At 46.2% G+C, this 20,616-nt stretch overlaps 1 protein-coding gene across 4 annotated transcripts in view; it reads right to left on the bottom strand.

Moving 5' to 3' along the window:
* magi1 (membrane associated guanylate kinase, WW and PDZ domain containing 1) overlaps positions 1 to 20,616 on the bottom strand; it is a 335,163-nt gene that overhangs the window by 217,507 nt on the left and 97,040 nt on the right. The gene's annotated exons all lie outside the window — the stretch shown is intronic.

The following is a 20,616-nucleotide window of genomic DNA, read 5'->3' on the forward strand; positions in this document are numbered from 1 at the left end:
AGATACAGGTGAACCTCTGTCGCACCTGGAACGACTGCTTGGGTCCTTGAATGGAGTCGAGGGGGGAGGTGAAGGGACAGGTGTTGCATTTCTTGCGGTTGCAACGGAAAGTGCCCGGGGAGGGGGTGGTACGGGAGGGAAGGGAAGAATTGACAAGGGAGTTGCGGAGGGAGCGGTCTTTGCGGAAGGCAGACATAGGGGGAGATGGGAAGATGTGGCGAGTGGTGGGGTCACGTTGGAGGTGGCGGAAATGGCGGAGGATTATTTGTTGTATTTGCCGGCTGGTGGGGTGAAAGGTGAGGACTAGGGGGACTCTGCCCTTGTTGCGAGTGCGGGGATGGGGAGAGAGAGCAGTGTTGTGGGGTATGGAAGAGACCCTGGTGTGAGCCTCATCTATGGTGGCGGAGGGGAATCCCCGTTCCTTGAAGAACGAGGAAATTTCCGATGCCCTGGTGTGGAACGTCTCATCCTGGGAACAAATGCAGCGTAAGCGGAGGAATTGAGAGTAGGGGATGGAGTCTTTACAGGGGGCAGGGTGGGAAGACGTGTAGTCCAGATAGCCATGTGAGTCAGTTGGTTTGTAGTGTATGTCGGTCAGAAGTCTGTCCCCTGCGATTACATCCCCCATAGTAAAGCAATGATTTGGCCCTGAGTGTTTTACAATGGACCCTAATAGAAATCAAACACCAATTACTTCCAGCGCACTGAGGCTCCTAACTGAAGCACAATGTGAAGCGCGTAATTATTCATTAGCTTAGGTAGATAAAAATGCTGGAGAAACTCAGCGGGTGAGGCAGCATCTATGGAGCGAAGGAATAGGTGACGTTTCGGGCCGAAACCCTTCTTCATAAGCTTAGTTTAGTTTACAAATACAGCACGTGAACACGCCTTATTGATTCCACGCCAAACACTGATCATCCATCGATAGATGCATAATGCTGTAGTTACTCAGCGGGACAGGCAGCATTTCTGGAGAGAAGGAATGTGTGACGTTTCGGTAATCCCGCTGAGTTACTCCAACATTTTGGTGCCTATCTTCGGTTTAAACCAGCACTTCCTTCTTATATTGATCACCCATTAACAGCAGTTTAAGAAGGAACGGCAGATGCTGGAAAATCGAAGGTAGACAAAAATGCTGGAGAAATTCAACGAGTGAGGCAGCATCTATGGAGCGAAGGAGGATCTCGACCCGAAACGTTGCCAATTTCCTTCGCTCAGTAGATGCTGCCTCACTCGCTGAGTTTCTCCAGCATTTTTGTCTACCCATTAACAGTACATTATCCCATTTTGTTAAGATTATTAAGGGCTTGGACAGGCTAGAGGCAGGAAACATGTTCCCGATGTTGGGGGAGTCCAGAACCAGGGGCCACAGTTTAAGAATAAGGAGTAAGCCATTTAGAACGGAGACGAGGAAACACTTTTTCTCACAGAGAGTGGTGAGTCTGTGGAATTCTCTGCCTCAGAGGGCGGTGGAGGCAGGTTCTCTGGATGCTTTCAAGAGAGAGCTAGATAGGGCTCTTAAAAATAGCAGAGTCAAGGGATATGGGGAGAAGGCAGGAACGGGGTACTGATTGGGGATGATCAGCCATGATCACATTGAATGGCGGTGCTGGCTCAAAGGGCCAAATGGCCTACTCCTGCACCTATTGTCTATTTTTCCCATTTTCCCCATTCATTCCGTACACACGAGAGGCAATTCACAGAGGGCCAATTAGCCGACAAAATCGCACGTCTTTTGAGGTGTCGGAGGTAACTGGAAGAAACTCACCTGGTCACTTCGGAGATCTTGCAAACTCCACGCACACATGGTCCCCGAGTTCAGGTGCTGTATCCCGGGTCTCTGGTGCTGTGTGGAGGCAGCAGCACCACCAGCTGAGCCACCCTCCGAACCTTAGCTTATTATACCAAATACGAAGAGCTTTAAATACATCATTAGCAGCTAATGCTGCAGAAATACACTATATATCTCTGATAGGGACTGGCAACGTTACAAGAAGATTGTTACAAAAAGCAGGAGTTACCCAAGTTGCAAGAATGTTTTCCACAAAAGCCATGGCAAATGCAAGACTCTGTGGCCCTGTAAATGCTACAAATGGCACCGACCGTTCCCTGCTTGTACCACAGGTAACAATTTAAACTCCGTCAGTCTTTCTCTGTGTGACGTTGTTTCAACTAATTGAGAAAGATGCTCCAGAGATTTCACAAGACAATGACTCGAAGCAAAAGCTAAAGGTTTGGAGTCTTTGTTGCTCTTCTCTGCTTCTCACACCGACAGTAACCCTGAGTAGACAAAAATGCTGGAGAAACTCAGCGGGTGCAGCAGCATCTATGGAGCGAAGGAAATAGGCAACGTTTCGTGCCGAAACGTTGCCTATTTCCTTCGCTCCATAGATGCTGCTGCACCCAGCTGAGTTTCTCCAGCATTTTTGGCTACCTTCGATTTTCCAGCATCTGCAGTTCCTTCTTAAACAGTAATCCTGACGTAGGTTTGGCCATCGACAACTGGAAACCCTGTCTTCATAGGAGATGGCACTAATCCAGTGATCATAGATGCTGCCTCACCCACTGAGTTACTCCAGTATTTTGTGTCTCCCTTCGATTTTATCCAGCATCTGCAGTTCTTTCTCACACTAGAATGAGATGAGATGAGACACCTTTTCCACACAGAGAGTTGTGAGTCTGTGGAATTCTCTGCCTCCGAGGGCGGTGGAGGCCGGTTCTCTGGATACTTTCAAGAAAGAGCTAGATAGGGCTCTTAAAGATAGCGGAGTCAGGGGATATGAGGAGAAGGCAGGAACGGGGTACCGATTGGGGATGATCAGCCATGATCCCATCTGGCTCGAAGGGCCGAATGGCCTACTCCTGCACCTAGTGTCTATTGTGGTACAACACAGAGATTGATAGATTCTTGATAAAGGAAGGAGCAGATATTTCTTCTAGGCACCAAACAAGGCGTTTATTTGTGTTTGTAGAAACAAAGAACTGCAGGTTCTGCTAAAATACACAAACTTCCCCAATCCATGCTTTTCCAGAGACGTTGGTTGACCCGCTGAGTTAGTCCAGCACCTAAATGGCACCTCTGGCATATAGACTCAGTGGGCTGTCCTGTACATACTGTACTGACTGGGGCGATAGTTTATGTACGGGCATAGCCTTGCGGATCTGTATGCACAAAATATATTTCACTCCACCTGGTACGCGCGACAATAAAGAAACCACTGACCATTGATTGGCCTTAAGGCATTTGTTATGTGTAGGAAGGAATTGCTTGCAGATAGACACAAAATGCCGGAGTAACTCGGCAGGTGAGGCAGCATCTCTGGAGTTACTCCAGCCCAGAGATGCTGCCTCACCCGCTGAGTTACTCCAGTATTTCGAGTCTACCTTCGATTTAAACCAGCGTCTGCAGTTCTTTCTTGCACAAGGAATTGCAGATGCTGGTTTAAACCGAAGGTGGACACAAAATGCTGGAGTAACTCAGCGGGACAGGCAACATCTCTGGAGAGAAGGAATGGGTGACTTTTCGGGTCGAGACTATTCTTCAGACGCAAGTGTTGAAATCTGAAAGCCAATACCAGTTTGGGGGGGGGGGGGTGGGTAACATCGTGGAGGTCGAGCCTAAAATGGTGGTGGCGCCGGCCGATGGAAGAGAACGGACCCTTTGGAAGTGAGGACGTCACTGCTGGGGGAAGGAACAAAGGAGGACCCGGAGGGGGGGGGGGGGGGGGGGTGGGGGAGGGAGGGGGGGGCTGCGAGGGTGGGGGCGAGGGGGGGATGAACAATGAACAATGAAGGAGGGGGGAGAACAAAGGGGCACCTGGCACAGGGATACTTTGTAACTTTCTCAGCGCCCTTTATGTGGCAACTATTTGTATACCTTGGGCACGCAAGCAAAGAACCTCACTGTGGCTTGTCCCATGTGACAATAAAGTATTCAATTCAAAATATGCAGACAGAGCGAGAGTGTGTGAATGTGCAGGTGGATAAGTGACGGTCTTGACATCATGCTCGGCACAGACATTGCGGGCCGAAGGGCCTGATCTTGTGCTGTGCTGTTCTAGGCACACCCACAATCCCAGGTGAAACAAAGGGAATCATTCCAGTCCACTTGTGGCAACAGATTAACGCACCTTATTAGAAAATAGGCAGTCGACGCACACAGGTAGTCACTATGAATGTGGCAGCTGATTTCTTAACAAAATATTGCAATGAATGTTTCCAATGATGGTGCCTGAAAATGCTGAAAAGCTTCCCCAGAGAAGCTGAATCTTGCCTTTATACAGAGAAGGAATGGGTGACGTTTCAGGTCGAGGCTCTTCCTCAGACCTTCTTCGGACTGTCAGAAGAAGGTTCTTGACCCGTCACATCACTGCTGCCCGTCCTGCTGAGTTACTCCAGCATTTTGTGTCCATCTTCGGTGTAAACCAGCATCTGCAGTTCCTTCCTGCACGTCACATCGCTGTTTACTGGAAGAACGATGAAGTGCTAATTTTGAACTCTTTTTTCATTTACATCATGTCCAAGGTTCGTACCGATTAATTGTGTCAAGTAAAGAGAGATAGAAAGTAATGGAAAACTATCAAGTTAGATACTTGGTCTAAAATGAATCGCTGTTTCAAACCTTTGAAGGGGTGGGAGATTGCAACCTTCACGTGGTCCGCCCTGTTTTGACGAATGCAATCAACCTGGCATGCACAATCAAATAAGATCAAATAGAACAAGTTGTCCTACAACTTTAAGCTGTGCACACCATACACTAGAAGAAGAGAAACCTTTGAAGAATGTAACATTCAAAATTATAAACTACTAATTTGATGTTTTTTGCTTCACGTTAATAGCAACATTTTCACCCCTTGTCCTCTTGGTATCTCTCTTCTGAATACCACTTTATCCCAAAAAGGACACAAAGTGCAGGAGTAGCTCTACGGGTCAGGCAGCATCTCTGGTACTGATTGTGGATGATCAGCCATGATCACATTAAATGGCAGTGCTGGCTTGAAGGGCCAAATGGCCTACTCCTGAAAGTATTGTCTATTGTCGGACATGGACAGATGACGTTTCGGGTCAGGACCCTTCAACTTCATCCCACTGTGCCATTGCACAAACTAATTTTGGAAACATTTTCACATGGTAATTTAACACGCATACATAATTTTGCTTTTGATTAATCACATCTATTGTCTTGAGTAACATTAAAACAATCTCCTTAGAGTTATAGAGTGATACAGCGTGAAAACAGGCCCTTCGGCCCAAGCTACACTTGTCCAACCTGCCCGCGCTTGGTCCATATCCCTCCAAACCTGTCCTATCCTTGTACCTGTCTAAAGGTAGGTAAAAGCCCCGCACAACTCCATACGCCTCCGCGGTTCGAAGTGGGACCGGCCCCGCGCGGCCTTATGCATCAAGCGACCATGTTTGGTCGCGCTAGACGCATGCAATCGCATGCTGGTGGGACGGGCCCTTTACTGTTTCTTAAACGTTGGGATAGTCCCAGCCTCAACTACCTCCTCTGGCAGTTCGTTCCATACATCCACCTAAGAAGTGAAAAAGGTTATCCCTCAGATTCCTATTAAATCTTTTCTCCTTAAACCTATGGAGGAATTGTGAGGGTAAATGGTTCCGTTTAGTATTGGAAGCATGCTCCGAAGTGTTAATTATTTAAGTGCCACTAAACTAGGTGGAGTTAAAGTGAAGTAAACAAGAAGATAAATTGTTCCTTAAACAATTTATTCTCTTTCATGATTCAGCAAACTGAACCAACAAAGCTATTAGTTAACACAAGGCAAGATCACTGCTCCTTCTCAATCATGAATCAATCCTCAGGCACCAAGGGCAACAAAGTGCTTCAATCCCAACACATTCATTACTCACAGCAGAAGCTCAGCCATGGCAACTTTTAACGTTTTTGAAGATCGACACCAAAAGCTGGAGTGACTCAGCGGGACAGTCAGCATCTCTGGATGTTAGTTAATAGTTTAGTTTAGTTTATTGTCACGTGTACCGAAGTACAGTACCTTTTCGTTGCGTGCTATCCAGCCAGCAGAAAGGCAATACATGATTACAACCGAGCCACTTACTGTGTACAGATACATGATAAGGGAATAACGTTTAGTGCAAGGTAAAGCCAGCACAGTTCGATCAAGGATAGTCCAGGGGACATCAAAGAGGTAGATAGTAGTTCAGGACTGCTCTCTGGTTGTGGTAGGATGGTTCAGTTGCCTGATAACAGCTGGGAAGAAACTGTCCCTGAATCTGAATACCTAAAATGACCCAAAGTGCTGGAGTAACTCAGCGGGTCAGGCAGTATCTCTGGAGAAGATAGTTATGTGACATAGAAACATAGAACATAGCTGCTGGAGAAGGCCATTCGACCCTTCGATCATGGCTGATCATCCATCCAAAATCAGTGCCCCTTACCTGCTTTTTCCCTATATCCCTTGATTCCAGATATCTTCTCTTGATCCCACTTGTTTACCGAACAAGGATAGAGTTACCCTGGTCCTCACCTTTCACCCCACCCGCCTCCACATCTTTTTCCAACTATATTTTAATGTACAATGACATTCTGTTAAACCTGATGTTCATCCAAGAGTGGCTGATCCAAATAGCACGTCCCACACAGACCTTTGTGTCCTTGGCTTCCATTGTCAGAGTGAGGCTAAACACAAATTGGAGGAACAGCATCTCATATTTCACTTGGGCAGCTTACAGCCCAGTGGTATGAATATTGATTTCTCTCACTTCAGGTAGCCCCGGCATTCCCTCTCTCTCTATCCCTCCCACACCCAAGTCGCACCAGCTTCTCGTTTTCACCCCACAAACAGCTAACAATGGCCTGTTTCCTTTACCAACTTTACTTTTCTGCATCTTTCATTCATTGTTCTTTATATCTCCACATTACAGTCAACATCTCTCGTTTCCCTTATCCTTAACCAGTCTGTAGAAGGGTCTCAACCCGAAACGTCACCCATTCTGTTGTGGTTCAGACTCCTTAAACAAACAAAAACGCAAATAAAATAGTAAGATTAAACTTCGAACTTACCAGTTCGAAGTTTGATCATTATTTTATGAGGAGTACGTTGAGGGAATACGTGAAGAACCCCGCTAGGACGCATGCGTGTCATTCTTCAAAGCAGCGGTGTGAAATCACAGATAACTGTAATGACTTAAACATAGTAAGATTAGAGAAGAGATACCAGTTGAGTATATGATCAAGGGTGGGAGCGGAGGGCACGTATTCCCTCAACGTACTCCTCATAAAATAATTATCAAACTTCGAACTGGTAAGTTCTCGTTTAATCTTACTATTTTACTTCGGAGTCACGTGAGTGACTACGTGAAGATTTCAAAGCTCTGTGATTTCATGCCGTGGAAACGTGTCCATGCATCACATCTGCCTTAATGACTGTAGGAGGAATTGTGTCAACATAATTTAGACATGAATCCGACATCAAAATCCATGAAATTTATTAACACAAATTATAACCCCTATTTATGGGGTAAATTAAATTACAGAACTTAAAATTGTTTCTGCAAACGTTCCAGGTTTCATGACTGGTTTATTATAAAATAGTTGGAATGTTTTTTCCCCTGACCATCCTGCTGCCTTGAGGATTTGGTCCATTGGTACATCCAACTGCATAGCTGCCGATGTAGCTGCAGCCCTGGTGGAATGAGATTTTAAAATATTAGTATCCACCCCAGCCTGTGTTAGAACCTGTTTCAGCCATCTTGAGATGGTCTGGACCGTCACTCTTTTGTGTGGTTGCTTATGGCTGACTAAAAGTGCCTTCTCATTGCCTCTGATGATTTACGTTTTCTCCATGTATTACGACAAATGTCTTACTATACAGAGACGGTCATCTGTTAGGTAAGACCTAAATTGTATATTGAGGCCCGCTGATCCCTGTCTGTTCTGCTTTACTAATTCATAAATATGAAACATAATATTTTCAGATGAAGAAGTCATGTTGTCCAGTCTTAATTTATGTAATGACTGTACCCTCTGTGCCGTGACCAATGCCATTAGCATGACTGTTTTTAATGTCAGTCTATGTAGGGTCAGAGCTGTTGCTGGAGACCAATTCCTGAGCATCTTCAGGACAATACTCACATCCCATATTTGGGAGTACCTGGTTCTTGGGGGATTGGTATTAAAAATTCCCCTCATAAGTTCTGTTACCAGTGGGTGAGTTCCAACAGAGTGACGCTCTGTTCCTTGCCATAGATAAGTTGATAAGGCACTTCTGGCGCAGTTGATGGCACTATAACTGAGCCCCTCATCATAATGGAGGCCTGCCAGGTATTCCAGAACAGACGGGATGTTCATATCTCTGTAGGTGATGCTGTTTTTGTTACAATACATCTCCCACTTCCTGATATAGACCAGATACTGTTTTTTGGTGGACTGTCTTTGGGCCGCCGAAATCATGTTCACTGTTCGGTCCGTCAGTCCCAGCTGTAGTAGTGGTATTTTTAAACTCTACAAATTAATAAATTCAAATAGTTATGGCATGGGTGGCTATCCCTTGTTACGGGATGAACCAACAAGTCTGGTCTATTCGGGATGGTGATACATGGTTCTAATACCATGTTCAGTATCACTGGGAACCATGGTTGAGTAGGCCAATCGGGTACTATCAAAATACCAGACGCAGAGTCCTGCTGTATTTTCCTTAATACCCGACTGATGAGGCAGAAAGGAGGGAATGCATAAATAAACAATTTCCCCCAATGCAGCGAAAATGCATCTGTCGCCGCTGCCCCAGGGTCTGGTTCCCATAAACATAATTTGATAACTGGTGATTAAGCCTGGATGCGAATAGATCGATATCTGGTGTTCCATATCGTGCTGTAATATCAGCAAATACTTTTTTATTCAACATCCATTCGGTGTTTTCATTAAATTTGTGTGACCTGGTGTCTGCCACTAAATTTAGTTTACCTGGTAGGTAAGTGGCTGATATCCAAATATCTCTCTGGATACACCACTGCCAAATTGTATTAGCCAGATTGTCACATGATGTTGATTTGTTTCCACCCATGTGGTTGATATATGCTACCACGGTGGTATTGTCAATCTGTAGTCTAACATGCTGGTGATATGACCCAATACAATATGACTTTAGGCCATAGAATGCACCCAACATTTCCAGGTAGTTTATGCCCAGTGTGAGTAATAATGATGCCTCCTGAGCAGTCCATCTACCTCCACAGCTGGAGATGGAATTGGTGGCACCCCAACCAAGTGCACTGGCATCAGTTTGTAGCACCATTGAAGGGTTCCTGATAATGATTGGATTGAAACAAAGTCAAATGTTATCTATCCACCATTTTAGTTCCATTATAGCTTTGATTGGTAGCTTCATTGGTCTGTCAAAATGACCAGCATTGATTTTGAGTGATTGTATTTTTGCTCTCTGTAAATTTTGGTAATGTAAAGGTCCAAATTGTGTGGCTGGAAAGGCAGCCACCATTTTGCCAATTACTTTTGCTACCAATCTGATGGATGGTTTACTGATGTCAATGAGGTTATTGCAAGCCTCTATTAAGTCTATAGCCTTTCCCTTTGGCAAAGTCACCGACATGTGAACTGAGTCAATGGTGAACCCCAAATAGTCCATTGTAGTGGAAGGCATTAATTTAGATTTAACTGGATGGATAATAATGGGACGACAGATGGCACAATGGGCTAAGTGTTCGGCTGGCAACCGGAAGGTAGCCGGTTCGAATCCCGCTTGGAGTGCATACTGTCGTTGTGTCCTTGGGCAAGACACTTCACCCACCTTTGCCTGTGTGTGAATGTGTGTGAATGTGTGTGAGTGATTGGTGGTGGTCGGAGGGGCCGTAGGCGCAGATTGGCAGCCACGCTTCCGTCAGTCTGCCCCAGGGCAGCTGTGGCTACAGAAGTAGCTTACCACCACCGAGTGTGACTGAGGAGTGAATGAATAATGCGATGTAAAGCGCCTTGAGTATTAGAAAGGCGCTATATAAATCCCATCCATTATTAATAAACCCCAGTTTTTCAAATAACTTTTTTGTGGCTGTTACAGTTTGTTTGGCCAATTCCAAAATTTTGCCCACAATAAGTATGTCACCTAGATATGCCATGACCATGTGTTTTCGTTTCCGTAGAAACGCTAGGGCTGGTTTCAAAATTTTTGTGAACAGTCTGGGGGCTGATGTTAAACCATTTGGCAGCGCTCTATACTGCCAAGGTTGTCCCATCCAGTTGAATTTTAAGAAACATCTGTGGTCACCTCGTATAGGCACTGAATAGTAAGCATCTTTTAAATCGATGCTGGCCATGAAGTAACCTTTGGAAATCAATTGTTTAGCAGTAACAAAGGTTTCCATTTTAAAATGAATATATTGTACAAATGTATTCAATTTGGTCAGATCTATGATGATGCGACAACCACCATCTTTTTTGTTTTTGGTAAATATATTGGACACGAATTCTAGCGGTTCGTGTTGGGATTTTTCAATTACACCTTTTGCGTAAAGCCGCTCCAGTTCAGCATGCGCTTCTGATTTCTCTTTACCAGAAAGTACGAACATTCGGTTCGGTATATGTTGAACTGGAGGGCTGTACTTGTGTATAAATTCTATTGTATATCCCTGGATACTGCTTAAAATATAAGTATCGGTAGTTAACATGCTCCATGCATCCAGAAAGGAGTGTAATCTCCCCCCAACCTCCATGCTCCCTGTATTTTGTAGGGAACCAGACCCACCTACCTCCATAGTTACCAGTGGCAGGTTTACTTCTTTTTGTAAATCCTTCGTTGATGTTGAGGCGGTGGTGTGTGGGTTTGTGGTTTGGTTGATGTTGGAGGTTCGCGTATCTTCCAAGAAGGCCGGCCTGGGCCATGGCCTAAAAAAGACTCATGTTTGGTGTACCAAACCTTCGAGCTTTCACCAGTCGGTCTTGTTCTACTGGTGGGTGCATAGGGATGCTGTCTGTGGCTGTAGTGGGTTTTTGATGAAGTCCCTTTTATGAGTCCCAGGGTTTTTGCTTCCTCATCGAGCTCCTTGACTTGCTTCGATAGGTTACCTCCAAATAGTAGTATTGGTGGTTTTATGTTCCCAGGTTTGCACAGACCCGCGAATTTCAGATTTAAAGTGGGTCGGATGGCATTCTTCCTGATGCTATTTATCTCGTATTGAGTGTTGCAAAGCAATGCCAGTGCATCCTGTTGGTCCTGGGACATGTCCTTCTCATCCACTGTGCGGGCGAATGCTGTTATCCCTGCTGTTAGGAGTTTTAATACCTTTTGGAGTTTGACATCCATGCCTCTAACTCCTATTCCAATATGTTTCCATATACAAGTATTGACTACTGGAACATTCAGGGATATACAGTTGCCCGGTGCCAGGTGTCTTGACGTGGTGTCCAATACAGCCTGTTCTTGTAGCTGGTTAAAAGACATATAGTCTATACTGGCAGCAAGCTTTTGCTCCAGGTTTTGGCCAGTCTGGTCTGGCTGTATGATGTTGGACACCATGTCCAGCAGATTTTCTCGTTCCTGCATCCCCTGCACACTTGATTTTTCTTCTGTGAACCCTTCTTCAGGATCAGCCCAGTACTGACCCCCAGTGCTCCCCTCTGATGAGGGAGAAGCACTGTGCAGCCCTACAAGAGGTGCTGCTGTGGGTTTTCCATAGAGCCCCCAGTGACTCGACTCCATCTCCATCTCCAGGTTCTTGAGTAACTTGTCAGTTTCTTTGTTGAACTAAATTAAGGCGCATGTTGCAATCAAAAGCGCTTGAACAATTGGTTGGGAAGAAAGCCAAACTGTAAGAAAGACGACTGCGCCTCCTTTTCAAGAGCAGCCAGCTCTTGCACGGTCGGTGCCAAAGCATCAACATGACCCTTAAACGTGCTAAGCCTGTCACGTTGGAGCAAATGCTCCACACACCGCTCCATCCGGCTCCAGCGCTCACGGTCGCTGGCCGCCCGCGGTTGTTCAAAGTCGGACTCCTCTGAGTCCACGACTTTGTTAGTTTTTTGTCTTGCCTTACCGCCCGGCCGCGGAGTGGATCTGGCCGGTGCGGAGGCGACATCGGGCACAGCTGACCCCATTATCGGTGATTCAAGTGCCGCTGGCCGCTGCCGGCTGCCCGCCTACTCCGCGGTCCTCCCCCACCAGCTTTGTCGCAGCCCTTGTTGCTTTCTTAGACTTGTCCATGCTTCCCACCTGTAAGTTGGTATAGGAAACACACAAAAAGACCGCAGAGTAACTCTTACCTGCTGGTTCCGGCTTTTTAAAACTGCCGCTGCGGGGGAACGTCGTTCCACCCCGCCTGACGTTTCGCAATGCGTGTAGCGATATGACACGCATGCATCCTGGCGGGGTTCTTCACGTAGTCACTCACGTGACTCCGAAGTAAAATCAGACACAAAAATCTGGAGTAACTCAGCGGGACAGGCGGTATCTCTGGAGAGAAGGAATGGGTGACTTCTTCAGTCTTCGGACAGTCTGAAGATGGGCCTCGACCCAAAACGTCACCCGTTCCTTCTCTCCAGAGATGCTGCCTGTCCCGCTGAGTTACTCCAGCTTCTTGTGTCTATCTTCGGTTTAAACCGGCATCTGCAGTTCCTTCCCACATATGCACAATAGGTTAATGAGTCACTCAGAGTTTGCGTTCCGTTTGATATTATCCATTGTCCAGATATACTCGTACTCCACTGAGAATCCAACAAGCTTCCTTCAGCAAGTGTTGTTCCTGTTGGTACACATTGGTGACAGGCCTGAATAACAAAGGGAGGAAGTATCTTATCTCACTTCTCAGGCTTGTTTTGTAGTGACATCCTGAACACCTGATGAAAAACACAGGTTTAGTCATCGAGTCACACAGCGTGGAAACAGGCACTTCAGCCCAACTTGGATAGCGTGGATGTGGAGAGGTGTTTCCACTAGTGAGAGAGTCCAGGACTAGAGGTATTATAGTAGGCCCCCCTCGGTCATGACTGACCGTGGATGATGCATCCTGGTCGGATGCAAGCCTGGGCGATGTCATATGGAGGACAGGCTGCTGCCCATGCAGCACGTCCCCCCTCTCCATGTCGCTGATCGATCCAAAGGAACAGCAGGGCCGTTACAGTTTGGCACCAGCGCCGTCGCGGGAGCTGCCAGAGCGAGGTTGTAGACAACGACAAACTGCCTCAGGGGCTCCGACTCCGGATTTTCTTGAGGTTTACTCCTGGAGCCTTTTCCATGACTGGATATGGCCACAAGCCAGTGGAGGTTTTAAATCAGAGTTTTCCCTCTCCTAGATGGACTGCCTTCCCAGGCTGACGAGCCCCATCTGCCCTTTAATTCTGAAGTCATAGCCTCACAATTAAAGGACGTTCCTTTTGGAAGGAGATGAGGAGGAATGTGTCCAGTCAGAGGGTGTGGAATCTGTGAAATTCTTTGCCACAGACAACTGTGGGGGAAAAGTCAGTGGATATATTTAAGGCAGAGATAGACAGATTCTTGATTAGTGTCAGAGGTTATGGGGAGAAGACAGGAGAATTAGGGGTTAGGTGGGAGAGAAAGATCAGCCATGATTGAATGGTGGAGTAGACTTGATGGGCCGAATGGCCTAATTCTACTCCTAGCACTTATGAACCTGCCCTCGCCGACCAGGATGTCCCATCTATGCTAGTCCCATCTGCCTGCGCTTGGCCAATATTCCTCTAAACCTTTCCTATCCATCGACCCGTCTAACTGTTTCTTAAACGTTGCGATAGTCCCAGCCTCACTTACCTCCTCTGGCAGCTTGTTCCATACACCCACCACCCTTTGCGTGAAAAAGTTACCCCTCAGGTTCCTATAAAATCTTTCCCCCTTCACTATAAAATATGTCCTCTGGTTCTCAATTCCGCTACTCTGGGCAAGAGACTCGACACTAGTCTCACCTGCCCGTGTTTGGCCCATATCCCCCTAACCCTTTCCTATCCATGTACCTGTCCAAATCTCTTAAATGTTGTTATAGTCCCTGCATTAAATGCTATCATGATACCAGTCATGGAGAGATACAGCACGGAAAGAGGCCCTTCGGCCCAGCAAGTCCATGCCAACCATCAACCATACATATACACTACTATAACCCCAATATTCCAATTTTCCCCTTTCATTCCACAAATAGAAACATAGAAACATAGAAAATGGGAGTAGGCCATTTGGCCCTTCGAGCCAGCACCGCCATTCAATATGATCATGGCTGATCATCCAAAATAGTGGCAGATACAGAATATAAATATAACCTTTAACATTTTTTTAGATTGAAGAACACTTTCAAAAATGCTTCCTCGTGCTCAACCTTTCAACCATCCCGTCTCTCAAGCTTGCAACTATTTCCATTAGTTTTCCTAATGATCTCCTTGCTTGAGATCTTCTACCGCACTAAGATGCCACGTGGACGCGAGTGAGTGTTGTCCCAGGTAACCATAACAACCCAGGCCCACTGTCCATCGTCTAGTGCTTCCTTTGATCCAGACAAAATCGTGAGAGAACGGAGACGAGGAAACACTTTTTCTCACAAAGAGTTGTGAGTCTGTGGAATTCTCTGCCTCAGAGGGTGGTGGAGGCAGGTTCTGTGGATACTTTCAAGAGAGAGCTAGATAGGGCTCTTAAAGAGAGCGGAGTCAGGGGAGATGGGGAGCAGGCAGGAACATGGATGATCAGCCATGATCACATTGAATGGCGGTGCTGGCTCGAAGGGCTGAATGGCCTACTCATGCACCTATTGTCTATTGTCGATTGCACTTGAAATCCGACCCCTCAAAGATCCCCCCCAAAATGTGTCGCTCAGGCCGGCTGAGGCGGCCAATCTCGACCACATCGGGACTTCCGCGGCCGATCGGCGGGTGGAATTTGCCCCCCTGCGGCCGGGGCTCTGGAACTCCGGCCCTGCCAGAGCCGGCAGATCCGTTCCCATTGCCGACTTCCCAGGCCGACTTTGCGGGCCGGTGTCTCGGCCCCTTGGCGGAACATTCCGGTACCGTTGGACTCCTCTCGGGGGCCGTGACCTCTGCTGGTCCGGCAATGCAGATAATCCAGAAAGGCTCTGCAACCGTGGGTGCCGGAAAACCGGCGGTGGGCTTGCACTACCAAATTTGCGAATGTTGGTGCAGGCCAGACAGAGATTGCAGTATCAAGAATAAAGTTTTTAATTTTGAGTTTACAATTCTGTGAGCATAAAACCAATTGTGCATGCGATCTCGTTTGTCCACACGTTTCAAGGTCTAAATGACTTATTGCAGCTTTAGATACAGCTTTACATGTTGATGTCTACAAGATATCAGGCTATTACTGGAGCAAGGCCGAAGATTTATAAGGGATGCAGCTCAGTTCTGGCTTTAAATCCATTGCGTCAAGGATGAGCTGCAGAAACAACCCACATATCTCCTCCCGATGTTGTTTAAATCATTGCAGCTCAGTCTCTCAAAATACCCCTTTTTTTCCATCGCGTACTGGTGGAAAGTTCCAAATATTTACCATCCTTTTCAGAAAAGATCGTTTTACTGAAAATTTAGCTTTTCAAAGCTTTTGCTCGTTTCCGAACATGTCCTGTCCGATTTATCACTTGTTAATCACTTGTTTTTATTTGTAAAACTATTTGAATATTTTTGTAGGTAGACAAAAAATGCTGGAGAAACTCAACGGGTGAGGCAGCATCTATGGAGCGAAGGAATAGGTGACTTTTCGACCCGAAACGTCACCGATTCCTTCGCTCCATAGATGCTGCCTCACCCGTTGAGTTTCTCCAGCATTTATTGTCTACCTTCTCCACTTGAGACGGCAAAGGGTTGAATACAAAAGTCCTTCATTTGTCGCAGGCAACGGATATGAACTGGGACAATGAATTTCTTGCTGCCGTTTTACGCCACGTGTGTGTCGAACGCAATAACAACTATGTCCGCCACCGATTATCTGCTCCCTTGGTTCCTGACCATTTCTGGATTACCCATTCTGCCGATCCGGCAGAGGTCACGGCCTCCGAGAGGCGTCCAGCGGTACCGGAACCTTCCGCCAAGGCCGCCGAGGGGTCGAGATACCGACGTCGGCCTCGGAATTCGGCAATGGGAACGGATCTGCTGGGGCGGATGTTCCAAAGCCCCGGCCACAGGGGGGCAAATACCACCCGCCGAACTGCCGCTGAAGTCCCGATGAGGTTGAGATCGGCTGCCTCACCCGGCCTAGGCATCCACAACAAGGGGTCACAGTTTGAGGATAAGGGGGAAGTATTTTAGGACCGAGATGAGAATTTTTTTTTTCACACAGAGAGTGGTGAATCTGTGGAATTCTCTGCCACAGAGGGTGGTTGAGGCCAGTTCATTGGCTATATTTAAGAGGGCGTTAGATGTGGCCCTTGTGGCTAAAGGGATCAGGGTGTATGGAGAGAAGGCAGGTACAGGATACTGAGTTGGATGATCAGCCATGATCATATTGAATGGCGGTGCAGGCTCGAAGGGCTGAATGGCCTACTCCTGCACCTATTACCCGTTTACCCTGCTACCTTCAGGTAGAAGGTACAGGAGCCTGAAGACTGCAACAACCAGGTTCAGTAATAGCTACTTCCCCACAGCCATCAGGCTATTAAACCTGGCTCGGACAAAACTCTGATTATTAATAACCCATTTTCTGTTATTTGCACTTTATCAGTTTATTTATTCATGTGTGTATATATTTATATTACGGTATATGGACACACTGATCTGTTTTGTAGTAAATGCCTACTATGTTCTGTGTGCTGAAGCAAAGCAAGAATTTCATTGTACTATACAGGAACACATGACAATAAACTCACTTGAACTTTAACTATTTTCTATGTTTCTATTTTCGGGAGGGGGGTGGGGGTGGGGGGGGTGACTTCCGGGAGGGGATTTCAAGTGCGCTCTGGTCATTTAGTCCGGTTCAAGGAGGTGCCAGACCACCAGTTGCCGGGAAATCGGTGGTGGCCCTGGACTTTTTTTTACATATTGCACGCACCCAATTCTCCATTGTATTCTGAGCATGTTGTGTTCCGTGTACAGCAGAACATCAAACAAGCCACCCTTCTACAGATCGGCCCACATGCGCTTTCAAACCGATGCAATTTATTGTTCATGGCTCAATAAGCCAGTCAGCGGTTGCAAAGTGTGCCTGACCACTTTCGGAGGGCCGTTAGGATTTGGCAATAAATGTCAGCCAAATCTTTACAAGAGAACAGGAAAGCAGTGTGGCAGGCGTTTTGGAAACTAATCCAAGGGATTGGGGCTCTGTTGAATGAACGCAGTGTTGTCAGCGAACAAGTTGAGGCCGGGAACAGCGTCTCAGAGTCAGAGGAACAAACTTGTGCAGAGGGGATTTAGAAATGGGCAGGATACAGAGAAATGTGGGCTTAAAGGCCCAAAGGGAAGTGACACCTCACACGGTCTCGGGAAGGCAGCCAGTTCAGTTCAGTTCAGTTCAATGTCGCGTGGACTGAGGTGCAGTGAAACGCTTTTTCCCAGCATAATCCAGGACGAGTCGTACCCCGGCCACTCCCTCTTCTCCCCTCTCCCATCAGGTAAAAGGTACAGAGGTGTGAAAACGCACACCTCCAGATTCAGAGACGGTTTCTTCCCAGCTGTTATCAGGCAACTGAACCGTCCTACCAATACTAGAGAGCGGTGTTAAACTACTATCTACCTCATTGGTGACCCTCAGCCTATCCTTGATCGGACATCGATGGCTTTACCTTGCACTAAACGGCATTCCTTTATCGTGTATCTGTACACTGTAAATGGCTCGATTGTAATCATGTATTGTCTTTCTGCTAACTGGTTAGTACGCAACAAAAGTTTTTCACTGTAGCTCGGTACACGTGACAATAAACTAAATTGGACTGAAAGTGACCCAGCGGGTCAGTCAGCATCGCTGGAGAAAAGGAATCGGTGACATTTCATGATAGGTGACACATAGAAACATAGAAAATAGGTGCAGGAGTAGGCCATTCGGCCCTTCGAGCCTGCACCGCCATTCAACATGATCATGGCTGATCATCCAACTCAGTATCCTGTACCTGCCTTCTCTCCATACCCCCTGATCCCTTTAGCCACAAGGGCCACATCTAACTCTCTCTTAAATATCTAACTCCCTCTTAAAGAGACTCACCACTCTCTGTGTGAAAAATGTTTTTCTCATCTCGGTCCTAAAGGATTTCTCCGATTGTTCCCGATGTTGGGGAATGCCAGGACAAGGGGTCACAGCTTAAGGATAGAGGGGAAATCTTCCTGCATCTAGCCTGTCCAACTCCTTAAGAATTTTGTACGCTTCTATAAGATCCCCCCTCAATCTCCTAAATTCTAGGACACATGACATCACCTTCCGAAGAAGGGTTTTCCACCCGAAACGTCACCCTATCCCGGTGTCTTCCCAGCTGTTATCAGGCAACTGAACCATCCTACCACAACCAGACGACAGTCCTGAACAGCTATCTACCTCCTTGACCACTGGGTGGCGCCAGCATTGGCTGCATCGCCAATAGTCTATCTGTCCCTTCCTTCTTTGTTGTTTTAATAGTATGTGTTAAATGTATGTGTTAGTGTTCTTTAGCTGGTTTTATGTGGGAGGCGACCCGAAACGTCGCCTATTTCCTTCGCTCCATAGACGCTGCCTCACCGCTGAGTTTCTCCAGCATTTTTAACTACCTTTATTTTAAATGCCTACTTTTACATCTGCGCGTGTGGTTGCCGTGTAAGTTCGAGGGGGGGGGGGGGGGGGGGAATGGGCCGTCGATATCTCTGTTCGTTTCTGTCAATGGAACGCTTGCGTAGTCAACGTTCGGCACTTCACCACCACATGTGCTCTAGACAGGGAAACCATTCCCAGCGCAGCAGGTTGAACCTATTTGAGACCTGTCATGTTTTCACAGCAACGCTCCATTTCACGAGCTTTAAGGAGACCACATGGGAGCAAGAGTGAAAGGCAAAAAAATGATGTCCAGTCAGAAACCATATCCCACAAACTCCAGATTCATAACGCTGCAGTCGAATTCTTGAGAGCAAGCCAACAATCCGAGACATTTATTTATGCGGATGAAAGTTACAAGCGACATGCTCTAGTGTAATGAATAACTCCAACATGCAGGACAAAGCGTTTATTTGAATGCTGCAATCTAATCTTCGGATGAATGTTGCTGATTAACTCTTTAGTTGGTCACAGATGTATTCAGAATGATGTTTTTAATAGAAACCTTGTCCTCTGAGCAAAATAAAACAGTGGCTTCCTGTGAGTATCCTCACATTACCTTTTTTAGACTTGGGATGAGACCACACCAGTTGTTGATAAGATCGGCAAGCTTTTGTTGCAGAGTTTTTCATCCCCTTCCTGGCCCAATGCCCTCAGGATCACAAAGCTAAATATTTAGTCTGCAGCACTCCGAATACCTTTCATCGGCTAATGGGTTAAGTTCACTCCATTAGACAATGGCCTCCATTTTAAACATTCTGTTTCAGGATAGCGCTTCCTCCAACTAAGTAACTCTACACAAAACAAGGACTAGCACTGGGATGGGGAACCTGTGGCCTTGAGGCCACATGCGGCCATTAAGTGCGGCCTTTTGAATGGATCCAAATTTTGTAGAACAAATCCTTTTATTTTTATTAATATGTTTCTGTTCGTCTTTTATCATTTTTATTTTAATCTTACAATGAACGTATTTAAAATACCAAAGAGTAAAAGAGAAATAATCCTCCCCGACTGACGGCCACAATTAAAACATTAGTAAGTCATGAGGGCTATTTTAACAAAATAATGTACATTTTGAAGTATATCTAATTGAAGTTTCTTGGATGCGGCCTTGTTAGATTACAGCTAACTTAATGCGGCATTCCAACATGAAAAGGTTCCCCACCCCTGGACTAGCAAATCGCACCTTGAAGGCTTACTTGTGGTGCAATCCTCCAGAAATGTCATCTAAAACATACAGCAGACTGATAAGACCAAGATAAAGTGTAGAGTCGGCTTTGTGATCAAACAGCTTGCATTTTCACTCAGTTTCATGTTGCTCATGTAATGTCATAGAGAGTCACAGAGTGATACAGTGTGGAAACAGGCCCTTCGGCCCAACTTGCCCATACCGGCCAACATGGCCACAAACTCTTTGAATCACTTCCCGAAGTATCAATACAATGTAAATGGCTAAATTGCTATTGTGTATTATCTTCCCGCTGGCTGGATAGCACTCAACAAAAGCTTTTCACTGTACCTCAGTACACGTGACAATAAACTAAACGGAACTGAACTGAATTTGCACTTTATAGGGGTTTTTTTCAGCAGTCGGATTGACTACATCTTCAGTTTTATTTGGTACAACTTGTCCTGATATATGGGAGCGAGGGAATTCCCAAATCTGGTCAATTGGGATTTATTGGTCGTCTGAACTAACTTCAGGCAGCCCGTTGCAACATTCCCTCTCTTTCTATCCTTCGGTTTAAACTAGCCTCTGCAGTTACTTCCTATATATATGTTCAGTGTTTGTGTGTGTGTATATACACATATATATACACACATACATACACACACACACACACACACACATATACACACACACACACACATACACAGTCTGAAGAAGGGTCTCGACCCGAATCTCTACTAA

This window comes from Amblyraja radiata, chromosome 18 (genome assembly GCF_010909765.2).
Source record: "Amblyraja radiata isolate CabotCenter1 chromosome 18, sAmbRad1.1.pri, whole genome shotgun sequence".
NCBI lineage: Eukaryota > Metazoa > Chordata > Chondrichthyes > Rajiformes > Rajidae > Amblyraja > Amblyraja radiata.